Consider the following 12,547-nt stretch of genomic DNA (forward strand, 5'->3'; position numbering starts at 1 on the left):
CCGGCCTTCTTTATAGAAGCATCCTTTTTAATCGATGTCTGTATTTTCATTGTGTGGAGCAAAGCCTAAACTTTCTCAGAAGTTAAGGGAATTTGGCATGTCAGCTATGACTCTCACCAACTTTTACAGATGCACCATAGAAAGTATTCTTTCTGGTTGTATCACAGTTTGGTATGGCTCCTGCTCTGCCCAAAGCCGCAAGGAGCAAAAGAAGGTCATGAATGTAACCCAATCCATCATGCATCCATTGACCCTGTCTACACTTCCCGCTGCCTCGGGGAAGCAGTAAAGATAATTAAGGACCCCACGCACCCCAGACATTCTCTCTTCCACTTCTTCTGTTGGGGAAAAGATACAAATGTCTGAGGTCATGTACCAGCCGACTCAGGAACAGCTTCTTCCCTACTGCTGTCAGACTTTTGAATGGACTTATCTTACATCAAGTTGATCTTTCTCTACACCCTAGCTATGATTGTAACACAACATTCTGCACTCCCTTGTTTTTTTCTCTATGTTTTATCTGTTTAGCATGCAAGAAACAATACTTTTCACTGTATGTTAATACATATGACAATAATAAATCAAAATCAAATTAACTGTGTTAATCTGAATTTATGCTGTATAGTGTGATGGATTTTTTTCATTCAACATTCAAGACATTTCTCTATTTCTATGTGCTGATTCTTATTGTGATACAATTCCACAAGCATCTCTGTGTCTAGACTCAAGTGGTTATTCTTAATTTGTAATGTGGGCAGTGTTAACAAACTATTTGCCTGGCATGGAGGGGCTGGGTTACGAGGAAAGGTTGGAGAAACTGGGACTGTTCTCCTTGGAAAGACGGAGATTGAGGGGGGACGTGATAGAGGTATATAAGATACTGAGGGGAATAGACAGAGTCAATAGTGAGAGACTGCTCCCTAGACTGGGTACAATTACGAGAGGTCATGATTTAAGGGTGAGGGGGGAGAGGTATAATTTGGAAGTGAGAGGAAGGTTCTTTACGCAGAGAGTTGTGGGGGGTATGGAACGCGCTACCGAGTAGGGTGGTGGAGGCAGGAACGTTGGACTCGTTTAAGGTTCAGTTAGATAGACACGTGAGTGAAACGAGGATGGAGGGTTATAGTAGGGGCTATTAAATAAGGTTAGAACCTCGGGAGACACCGGAAAAGCAGACTTGTGAGATTAACGTTTTTGTCTTTTTATTCCGCAGATGGAGGTCCACCTCGTTGTCAAACGAGGGGCATGCACACGGTGGGTCGTGCGTGGGCTGCTCTTGGAGGTTCTGGGAGTGGCCTAGTACTTCGTGTCGGTGTGTGTGCTTGATCCTGGACCGGTAGACAGGCGCCGCAACAGCTCGGTGACTAGCACTGCTAGCTGTGCAGATACATGGATTTGGGCCTGTGTCTGTGGGAGTTTGTGCATTCTCCCTGTGGTTGCGTGGGTTTCCTCCGGGCGCTCCGGTTTCCTCCCACACCCCAAAGATGTGCTGTTAGGCTGATTGGTTTTACCAAATTGACACTATTCTCCCCTGAATCTGGCTAAGTTAGGGGTTCTATTTGTAGATACGCAGGGTAGAATAGGTGTAGGGTGATGCGGCGGCGCGGGCTCATTGGGCTGAAGGGCCTGTTTCCCATGCTGGGTTGTTCTTTGTTCTTTGTATTTGCCTGCATAGAAGGCACCACAGTTGAGGCAGATGCCTTTTCACCTTGCGTCCATTATTCACCTCTTTCAGAGTAACTGGAAAGCAATCAGGAGCAGGAAGAATGGCTGTAATTACTTTCTTTCCAGCCAAGTTGGTGATGCCAATTCTACTTCAGTTGCCACTCCAACTGAGATCCTCTGACACAGTACAAGCAGGAGTCAGTCTGTGATTTTCAGCTTAGTAATTCATCAAGGAGCTACGAAAAAGACTGAGAATTAATACAGATGTTCTGACATATGAAAGCATGAAGTGTGATGTGAAAAAATACGCAAAGCATTGCCTCAATGCTTTGACTCAGTATGTTGATAGGCCAACTAGAGGTGAGGCTATATTGGATTTGGTGCTGGGTAATGAGCCAGACCAGTTGCTAGACTTGGAAGTTGGTGTGCATTTTGGTGATAGTGACCACAATTCGGTTACGTTCACCTTAGTGATGGATAGGGATAGGCATGAACCTCGGGTCAGTAGTTTTAGCTGGGGGAAGGGTAATTATGAGGCTATTAGGAGAGAATTAGGAAGCATAGGTTGGACTAGGAGATTACAGGGACTGGGAACGTCCGAAATGTGCAATTTTTTTCAAGGAACAGCTACTGCGGGTCTGCAATAAGTATGTCCCTGTCAGGCAAGGAGGATTTGGTAGGGCTAGGGAACCGTGGTGTACTAAAAAAGTTGATTCGTTGGTTAGGAAGAAAAAGGAGGCTTATGTTCGGATGAGGCTTGAGGGCTCAGGTAGTGCATTAGAAAGCTTTAGATTGGCTAGGAGGGAGTTGAAGAGGGAGTTAAGAAGAGCTAAAAGAGGACATGAGATGACTTTGGCTGATAGGATTAAGGAGAATCCTAAGGCGTTCTATAGGTATGTCAAGAACAGAAGGTTGGTTAGGGCAAGATTAGGGCCAGTTATAGACAGTAGAGGGAAGTTGTGTGTGGAACCGGAAGAGATTGGAGAGGCATTGAACCAATATTTCTCTTCGGTGTTCACGCAGGGGGACATGAATGTAGCTGTGGAGGACACTGGGGTGCAGGGGTGTAAAATAGAAAGTATTGCAGTTGAAACCGGGGATGTGCTGGATATTCTAGAGGGCTTGAAAATAGATAAGTCCCCTGGTCCGGATGGGATTTACCCTAGGATTCTCTGGGAGGCTAGAGAGGTGATTGCAGAGCCTCTGGCTCTGATCTTCAGGTCATCGTTGGTCTCTGGTATAGTACCGGAAGATTGGAGGACAGCGAATGTTGTCCCATTGTTTAAGAAGGGGAACAGAGACTTCCCCGGTAATTATAGACCGGTGAGTCTTACTTCTGTTGTGGGCAAGGTTTTAGAAAGAATTATTAGGGATAGGATTTATAGTTATTTGGAGAGTAATGAATTGATTAGAGACAGTCAGCATGGTTTTGTAGCAGGTAGGTCGTGCCTTACTAACCTTATTGAGTTCTTTGAGAAAGTGACCAAAGAGGTGGATAGGGGTAAGGCAGTTGACGTGGTATATATGGATTTTAGTAAGGCGTTTGATAAGGTTCACCATGGTGGGCTTCTGCAGAAAATGCAGATGTATGGGATTGGGGGTAATCTAGGTACTTGGATCAGGAATTGGCTAGCAGATAGGAGACAGAGGGTGGTGGTTGATGGTGAATATTCGTCATGGAGTTCGGTTACGAGTGGTGTGCCTCAGGGATCTGTTTTGGGGCCACTACTGTTTGTAATTTTTATTAATGATCTGGATGAGGGTATAGTTGGGTGGATTAGTAAGTTTGCTGATGACACCAAAGTCGGTGGTGTGGTAGATTGTGAGGAAGGGTGTCATAGTTTGCAGGGTGACTTAGACAGGTTGCAGAGCTGGGCCGCGAGGTGGCGGATGGAGTTTAATGTGGAGAAGTGTGAGGTAATTCATTTCGGTAGGAGTAACAGATGTGTTCAGTATAGGGCTAACGGGAGGACTTTGAATGTTGTGGAGGAGGAGAGGGATCTAGGTGTATGTGTACATAGATCCCTGAAGGTTGGGAATCAAGTAGATAAGGTAGTTAAGAAGGCATACGGTGTCTTGGCGTTTATTGGTAGGGGGATTGAATTTAGGAGTCGCAGCGTCATGTTGCAACTGTACACAACTCTGGTGCGGCCGCACTTGGAGTACTGTGTGCAGTTCTGGTCCCCACATTACAGGAAGGACGTGGAGGCTTTGGAGAGGGTGCAGAGGAGGTTTACCAGGATGTTGCCTGGTATGGAGGGGAGGTCATATGAGGAGAGACTGAGGGATTTGGGGTTGTTTTCGCTGGAAAGAAGGCGGCTAAGAGGGGATCTTATTGAAACATATAAGATGATTAGAGGTTTAGATAGGGTGGATAGTGATAGCCTTTTTCCTCGGATGGAGAATGCTAGCACGAGGGGGCATGGCTTTAAATTAAGGGGTGGTAGTTATAGGACGGATGTCAGGGGTAGGTTCTTTACCCAGAGGGTGGTGAGGGATTGGAATGCCCTGCCTGCTGCGGTTGTAAATGCGCCTAGTTTGGGGGCGTTTAAGAGATCTATGGATAGGTTTATGGACAAAAAGGGATTGGTTTAGATTAGTGGGTCAGTGTTTTTTTTTTAAAAAAAACTGGTCGGCGCAACATCGTGGGCCGAAGGGCCTGTTCTGCGCTGTAATGTTCTATGTTCTATGTTCAATCACGTTGCTTTTGCTATCACCAGTGTACATTTTTAGGAACTTAATATATACCAAATGTCCACTCAACAGGACTGTATTTCATGAGTGAATACATGGATGACATGTCCCAGTTGAAAACTTATGCAGCAAACAATGGAGGAAAAAAGATTGTTCCCTCCCACATATGAAGAGATAATGTATCATTATTGCTGTGGAATTCTTGTAGTGGTGCTCAGCACTGCAGTGGAAAGGGCAGATTCATTCCCTCCACTCTTAAAAGCCAACTTTCGCAGTTGGAGCTGTAGCATCTACTATGGGTAAGGGCAACTGATGGAGGTCATCTCAACATTGGTGGTTAGTTGCACTATTTTGAGGCACCCGCAAAAATTCCAAGACGGGGCTGCCTACCTTCTGCATTGGACATATGATTTCAGAGAGACCAAGGAACAGGCACCATTTGGAAAGAAACAATAATTAAAATGTAAATTAAAAAGATTAAATGGATGGCTGTGTCTTTGGAGTGGGAATTCAGTAAGCAATCTTTAACCAGTCAGCTTTATGATGAAGCAGTCAGAGTTATAAATTTGACACTCTAGTGCTCTGGGCAATAGAACTGTTTGCACTTTTTAAGTAGAGGATGAGTCATAGAGCTACAGACTTCTGCCGGCTGTCAGCTCAACATAGCAAGAACAACTCTCTCCATTGCGGATAATACCTTCAGTGACTTGAAAAGGAATAAATGTAATTTTATTACTGCATATCTTGATGTTGAACAAAGTGGAAACTTTGATCTAAAGGTACAGTTTACAGCAGTGTCTTGTATTCCATGTGCAAATGGCATGTGCCCAGAGCTTTTCTATGACTTATCTTCATTTCACAATCATGTTCAAATGGACTAATATTGTTGCATGCGATTGACAAGTGATATCAAGTATATATTTGTTCCTTCGGCATGGAGTTGATGAGATGGCGCAATGAGTGAAAAGCTCTAGTGTGTTCCTGAGCTTACCGTTTACTAGAGTGAGGGTCTGAAGAGGATGTTCAACAGTTTTGATTGGAAGTGGTCGAAATGTTTTGACAGGTAGCTAAACCCAGGGATGAAAGGGAATATCAAGTGTTGAAGAAATTGGCTCATCTTTCTGCTTTCTAGACATGAGGAGCGACAGACCTGTCTGAAATGTTCCCATCAGCAAGTTATTTCTGACTCCTGAACTGTTACTTGTGTATGGAGGGTAATCAAAACAAGAACAGAATACGCAGTACAGCAGATTAGTCAGCACCTGTAAAGAGAAAAGACGGGTCGTCCTTTCAGGTGTAACCCATCGTTAGAATGGACTTTTTCCCCCATTTGAACAGCATTCTTTTTATTTTGTACAGCCTCCTGTCTTTATGTATGTTTATTGGTACAGGTTTAAAGCACGCAATTCTATGCAATTATTTTCCGGGGGTGGGGGGCGGCGTGGTTGATATGGGGAACAGTGTGTAAGTTATTGCTCTTGGCCTGATCCTCACTCAGTCACAGGCCAAATTGTGCAGCCAGGCACAGAAGACATTTTGATTTGTAATCCTCCCATTTTTCTTAATCAACAGCATCATGCCTGAATGTCTCATCTGACCTTTATCGAGCAAGGCACCACACTGGGAGTACAAGAATGTAGAATTAAGCCCATTGTAATTATTACACATTGTAATAATGGAGTGTCAGAAATGTATAGAGTGAAATCCATTAAAATGGAGTGAAAGTGAAGTGGAAAGCAGTCTATGTATGATATTGATAATTGACATTTGGCGAATTCTACTTGATATGCTTTGCTTTCGCTTTCCCATTTACCCTGGTGCACTGTTGACTGCCCTTTGCAGAACTTTTTAGCTCTGCATTGTTTATTGAGAGAATTTGCATTGAGCTTGAATTTCCCTACATTACGCCTACAGATATCTCTGTGTTTCTCTTGGCATTCTCCAGAGGACTCATTGAGATACCGCTTTGCTTCCTTGTGACCAGTATCACCAACTGACCTGTTTTCTCTCTCCCTTTTGCCTTCCCATCCAGCAGAGTTTACCTTAACAACTTCCTTTTCCTACTCCAATCATTATTTCCTTCTCTCTACATTTCTTTTCAAATGTCTGTTCACTCAAGAATGAGGTGTTTGCCATAGCCTTATTTGTGGATAATTGATTTGACACCATGGCTTTTAAGAAAACTTGGTTTATGACACCTTGCGTCTTAACAAAGTCACTTCACTTGGCTACACTTCTCATCTCTCACCCTGCCAAACTGCTGCAAATTACAGCCTATTTCACCTCCTGACACCTCTCCCTTCAAATATTTCAATTTGTTACAATTTCTTGCTTCTGTAAAATCCTCATTCCCTACTGCATCCCTATCCTCCGTTTTATCCCAATCCAGATTTCTCAAAAGCCTGTAGATGCTGAATTAATTATAGTTTTTGAGACAGGTAGCAAAGCCTTAGTCCAAGTCACAAATTACATCCTTTTGAGATCATGATACAGCAATCCTCCTCATCCTCATCCACATTTTGGTAGGTTGACCGCATTCTGCTCTTTAAGTTCCTCTGCGCGGTTGATCAGCAAGTGGGACTGCCCTTGCTTGGTTTTCCTTTCACAATCCAGCCTTGTCCAAACAAAGTGCAGCAGTGGCTTCCCTTCTCTCCCTGAGCCAGCACCTCTGGAATATCTTGAGATCTATCCTTGGTCCCTTGTTCATCTATGATGCACTTGATGACATTGTTCAAAAACATGGGGTCAAGTGTTGGCACCCACCTCTCTGTCTCCTCCACCTCTCCTGACCACTTCACTGCCCCAACGTTCTCAGGCTGTTTGTTGGATGTCCAGCTCTGGACGAGCTGCTGCGTACTCCAGTTAAATATGCATAAGTCCAAAGTTGTCTTCTTTGGCGTATACCATGAATTCCATTGACTCTTGTCACTAATTTCACCCGTCCAAGGTCAAACCAGACTGTTTGCATTTCCAGCATCCCGTTTGCCCCTGTTTTTGGACTCTGATCCCATATCCTTTCTGTCACACAGACTATTCACTTCTTGCTCTGTAACATCACCCATCTCTGCGCTTGTCTCAGCTAATTTATTGCTAGAACCTGTATCCATGGCTGTTTCTAAGTGCTTCTGCTTAAAGACTTCCTAAAGTCCTCAAACTTTTAGTTAGCTCTCTTAATAGTCTCTCATCAGCCTCTGCTTATAGTTTTTGCAGTGTCTAGGAACACTTTCCTGTTTTAAAATGCAACTGCTGTTATTGATTAGCATTAACTGAGGCAAAAGCAGCTTGCATGTAATAATTTTCTTTTGACCGGATTAAGTATGTAGGGTTAGGATGTGGCAGAAATTAGCAGCAGGGGAATGGAGCTGGGAACTACTGGAAGAAGGACTTTGAGTCCAAAGATGTGCAGGTTAGATGGATTGACCGTGCTAAATTGCCGTTTAGTGTCCCACGATGTGTAGATTAGGGGGATTAGCACGGTAAATACGCGAGGTTATGTGGATAGGGCCTGGTTGGAATTGTTGTTGGTGCAGGCTCGAAAGGCTGAATGGCTTCTTTCTGCATTGTAGGGATTCTTTTGCAGTTAATCACAATTTGGATGTTCCAGCATGAATGGTAGTAGGCTGAGTCTGGGGAGTATCCAAGACCATTTGAGGGATCTTCAGGAAGGAATCCTCTTCCTCCTAATCACAAGGAGTTGGTGCAAATCTTTAAATCTTACTGTGGCCTTCCATCTTGGATCTATTGCCAGGCAACCTACAGTGTGTGATGTCCCCAGCGGTTTTTTTTTAGTGACATTGGGCTGCAACGTTTTGAATGTTAACTAGGCCATCGTTTACCTTTTGCCTCGTCGATGGGTTGATTAGGCATAGGGAAAGTTTAAATAGGCAGGCCACCAACCCTGTTGAGTGGCTGGGGTGGAGAGACCTAGACAGACAAAGGGTAAAAATAGAGGCCCAGTTGGATATGTAATTTGCTACTTCTTTCTGATCTCATAGCTGTCACTGGATATATTTACTCAGTGTTGATATCCTGAGACAGAAATTAGAAATTATAGAGTGAGTCACTGTTGCAACTGAGCCAAGACCTGAAAACTAGATGCCTGTCCGCTTTCCTGGTCAGAAGCTATTATAAAGGCTGATTTGCAGATTAAAGTGTAACGCCGAAATTGTGATCTGATTTGAATTTTCTCCTGGCTTCTTCCTTTTTCCACCTGCTGCTTTGCAGCCACGAGCTCTTGCTGCTCTGTAGTTCATCTATCCATTCAATAGCTCACCCAAGTGGCCACTTTTCAAACGGGAGCCTTAACAGTGAAGCCTAGATTTTCAATCGGTGATATTCTAGTATTGGCAATAACTCATTTTGTATGAATGGGTTTAAGATTATTGTGAGAACAATGTTAACCAGAAAATGGGGGCTTATGTGTAGCAGGTTGTTCAATGACTTAAGTATGCCACAGCTGATCCAGGGATCACAGAAACATTCACTATAGTTACTATAGTGATCAGAAGCAGCAACCTTGGTCAGATTCTTCCCTCTCCCCCTTATCTCAGCAAAGAATTTTAACAGCCTGGTTTCTGCCACTGTAGCTGTGATCAATTAACACTGAACAAACTGGGAATTGAACCACATCTGTGTGGCTTAGTGAGTCTTTTTACTCACTGAAGCGAAATGTCCAAATTCATCTTGTTTATAGTGTATACAGAGTAAGAGATTAGGCTTCGTTAATGACTCAAAAGTAGTGTGTGCTCCATTCTATGGCTGAAAGGGGAGGCAAGATCCTCTTCCAGTGTGGTTGGCTCCATGTAACTACTGGAGAGTTGTTCAGGTTCAGGGAATGTTTTATTTCCACCCAATAGGAGCATGTTGCTTCATTTAGTTCCTCTGCGGAGTATATAAAGTAAAAGATTAGGCTCCATTCATAATGACTCAAATGTAGTTTTTGCTACTTTCCCTGACAGGGGGAGGTGAGTATCCTCCTCCAGGGTGTCTCGATGTAGTTAGCTGCTGGTGCTGTGATGTATTTGGTCAGAAAGGCTACTGACGTTACATACAAACTAGACTCATTTCCCTGTTTTGAGATCCCTTGAGACCCAGTAACTGCTCTTGCACAGCACCAAGATGACTCTGGCCAAAGTCACTGACTTCCTTTATGAATGTGACCATTGGGCACCATTCACCACAATGCAGTATTTGTAATGATGGATCAATTCATGCCTTTTTACCACCATGTGATCTTGGGTTAGGTCCAAAGGACAGATCACATCAGGCTCTTCTCCTACCTGTTCCAATACAGCCCACATACCTGTAGCAATAGTGAAAATCTCACCTTTGTATGCTTATACACATAATACATTTTTGATTTCTTTCTCATATGTATGTTGTCCCAAAGATTTATGATTGATTAATACCCAAATTGTTCACTTCATCAGTACCTTTCACTCCATGACCTATATTGACAAGGCAACCTTAAGTACCTCTTCGACACAGGTGTAGAACACTCTGGCATGGCTCATAATTCAAACACAAAGGGTGGAATTGTTTGGCTCAGTCGTGGCAGGGGCATGGCCAGAAAATATAATGAGCCGTTGTTTATGGCAGGATTGGAAATCCCACTGGTGGGGATGTTATCAAATTCCACCTATATTCTTCTCCTTTAAATTTCAGTGTTGATCTCTGGAGCTCATCTCAGAGTGCTCTGAGACAAATAGCAACAGGTTTACTAACCCTGCAACTATTATGCTAAGTTCTGTTTTCAACAGAAGAGCAGCACAACTGGTGAGGGGTGGGCAGTGATATAACGTTTATTAGCAGCACCATGGGGAAATGCTCATGATTTCCCATACGTAAAATTCCCCATTTGAGTCAGGTTACTTGGGAGGCCCTAAGTTAACTCGAGGCCCTTCTGCAATGGGAATAAAATGAGCTAGAAATTAAACATTCCCTGTACCAAAACCACTCCCAATAACTAGCTACAGAGAGACAGACTGGAAGAGGATACTTGCCTCTACTTTCAGTCAGGGAATGGTGCAAAAACTAGCTTCATTGTGAATGAAGCTTAATCTTTTTCTTTATATACGTTAAACAAACAGATGAATTTGGGAGCTAGGTGGCGACAGCTCTCTTAGAAACTGTAGGATATGTAGGCAATGAATTTGTATCAGACCAAATGTTGGCACTGAGAACTACTCCACTTTGTTTGCAAACTAATACATTCTGTGGACAAATGGATATGTTTCATGATGATTTTTCAAGTGGCTGACATCTGCATGCCCAGATTTGTGCGCTGTCTGTCACATCTCTGCAATTTTCTGTGTTCTCCAAATATACCTTCTGCATCACTATTTGTGGGCTATGAGATGTGTTTGGGAACTTTTCATTTTTGCATTATCGTAGTTAATATTTTTAAGACTAAAGTAAAATTATTTTTATTCTTTTGTAAGATGTGAGTATTGTTGGCAGGACCAGCATTTATTGCCCATTCCTATTTTCCTTTCAGACCGCTGCAGACCATTTGGTATAGGTTACATCCACAATGCTGTTAGGAAGGGAGTTCCAGGATTTTAACCCAGCAATTGAGAAGAAATGGCGTTATAGTTACAAGGCAGGATGGTGTGCAACATGGTGGTCTAATATGTCTGTCACTCTTATTCTTCTAGGTGGCTGCAGTCACGGGTTAGGAAGTTACTGTTTAAGTGCCTTAATTGGCAAGTTGTAGTGCATCTTGTAGAAGGTGTACACTGCTGCAAGTGGAGATATTCCATCACACTCCCGACTTGTGCCTTGTAGATGGAGGACAGGTTCTAGGGAGTCACTTGCTGCAGAATTCCCAGCTTCTGACCTGCTCTTGTAGCCACAGTATTTGTATGGCTGGTCCAGTACAGTTCCTGGCTAATGAAATCCTCAGGATGTTGATGATGAAGAAATTTAACAATGATAATACCATTTTACATCAAGGGGATTTTTTGTTTAGGTTCTCTCTTGTTGGAGGTGATCATTGCTGACACTTACGTGGCAAGTGACATTCATGCCACACATCGCCCAAAGCCAGAATGGTACCCAGGTCTTACTGCGTGCGGCTATGGACTGCTTCAATATGTGAGGAGTTACAAATGATACTGAGCACTGAATAATCATCCGTGAACATCCCCACTTCTGCCTTTATGATCAAGGGAAGATCATCAGTGAAGCAGCTGTAAATGATTGGACTTTGGAACTACCCTGACGGTCACGTGCAGCAGTATTTTAAAATACTCTGTGGCATAAATAGGCATCCATTGTGATCGCTGCGTACATTATTTTACTAATCTTCATCCTCGGAAGAGTTGAGCAGTACGCTCTTTCCTTTAGCCATTTTAATCTTTTGGAGGTGGGACTTCTTTTTGCACCGATATAAAAAGCTCTTGTCCTTTGAATGTAGAATTTCCAAATAGTTGGCCTGTTCTCAGTTTCCACAAATGCTAACACCAAGTACCAAAAACTATTTGTGAAGTAAGTGTTGAGTGTCGAAGTGAGAGGCTGAACTAGTAGTGTAACAGAATGATCAACCGTGGATTTCCAGATTTGTTCCTCATCTAGGGAGAATTGCTGGACTGTTAGAATTCTGCCAAAATACCATTGTACAATCAGGAAGGGGCAGATCAATGCCACACTTCTCTCTTGCACCTCCTGGTGGACAGCTGCAGAGGACCATTGACAGGGGCCTGGGAGGCCGCTTTCTCCAATTGTTATCAGAGAAAGCAAGAAGTAGAATTAATTCTGAAGAATGTGATATTTTATAGTATGTTTGGAATAATGGTTGAGAAATATGTTAATGGATTTGCCAATGTCTTTTAGTCTTTCAAGACAGCGCCATGTTTTCAAAAAATGTGAAAAAATTTTTACAATTTGACCATATCACATGTATTGTTTAATGTCTGTCTGCTATGTACACAGCTGGTTGTTGAGCCCTGCTACAGCAGAAGTATATACATCCCAATATAATTTATAGGTTGTCTAGACAGGGGGAAACAAGACCTTTTAGTGCAGGCAGTTGCATTTAGAAGTTAGCCCGATTTTTTAACTGTTCCATGGTGCCATATTTCTGATAAAAGCAAGCTGTTATCTAAGTACTTTGTAATAAAAGCCTATTCACAAATTGAAGCTGTACACTAGAGGAATATTTATCTTTGCTTCTTTAAATACGTAATAT

The 12,547-nt window shown here is 42.9% G+C and overlaps 1 protein-coding gene across 10 annotated transcripts in view; it reads left to right on the plus strand.

Moving 5' to 3' along the window:
- LOC145357750 (sickle tail protein homolog) overlaps positions 1–12,547 on the plus strand; it is a 567,669-nt gene that overhangs the window by 327,523 nt on the left and 227,599 nt on the right. Inside the window, exon 1 of one of the 10 annotated variants that reach the window (XM_080211318.1) lies at positions 5,022–5,138. The exons of the other annotated variants lie outside the window; for them this stretch is intronic. The gene's annotated coding sequence lies outside the window, so the exon portion shown is untranslated. Of the gene's footprint in view, positions 1–5,021; positions 5,139–12,547 lie in introns of those variants that run through there. 10 annotated transcript variants of the gene reach the window in all.

This window comes from Carcharhinus amblyrhynchos, chromosome 2 (genome assembly GCF_965287045.1).
Source record: "Carcharhinus amblyrhynchos chromosome 2, sCarAmb.v2.hapA, whole genome shotgun sequence".
Classification (NCBI taxonomy): domain Eukaryota; kingdom Metazoa; phylum Chordata; class Chondrichthyes; order Carcharhiniformes; family Carcharhinidae; genus Carcharhinus; species Carcharhinus amblyrhynchos.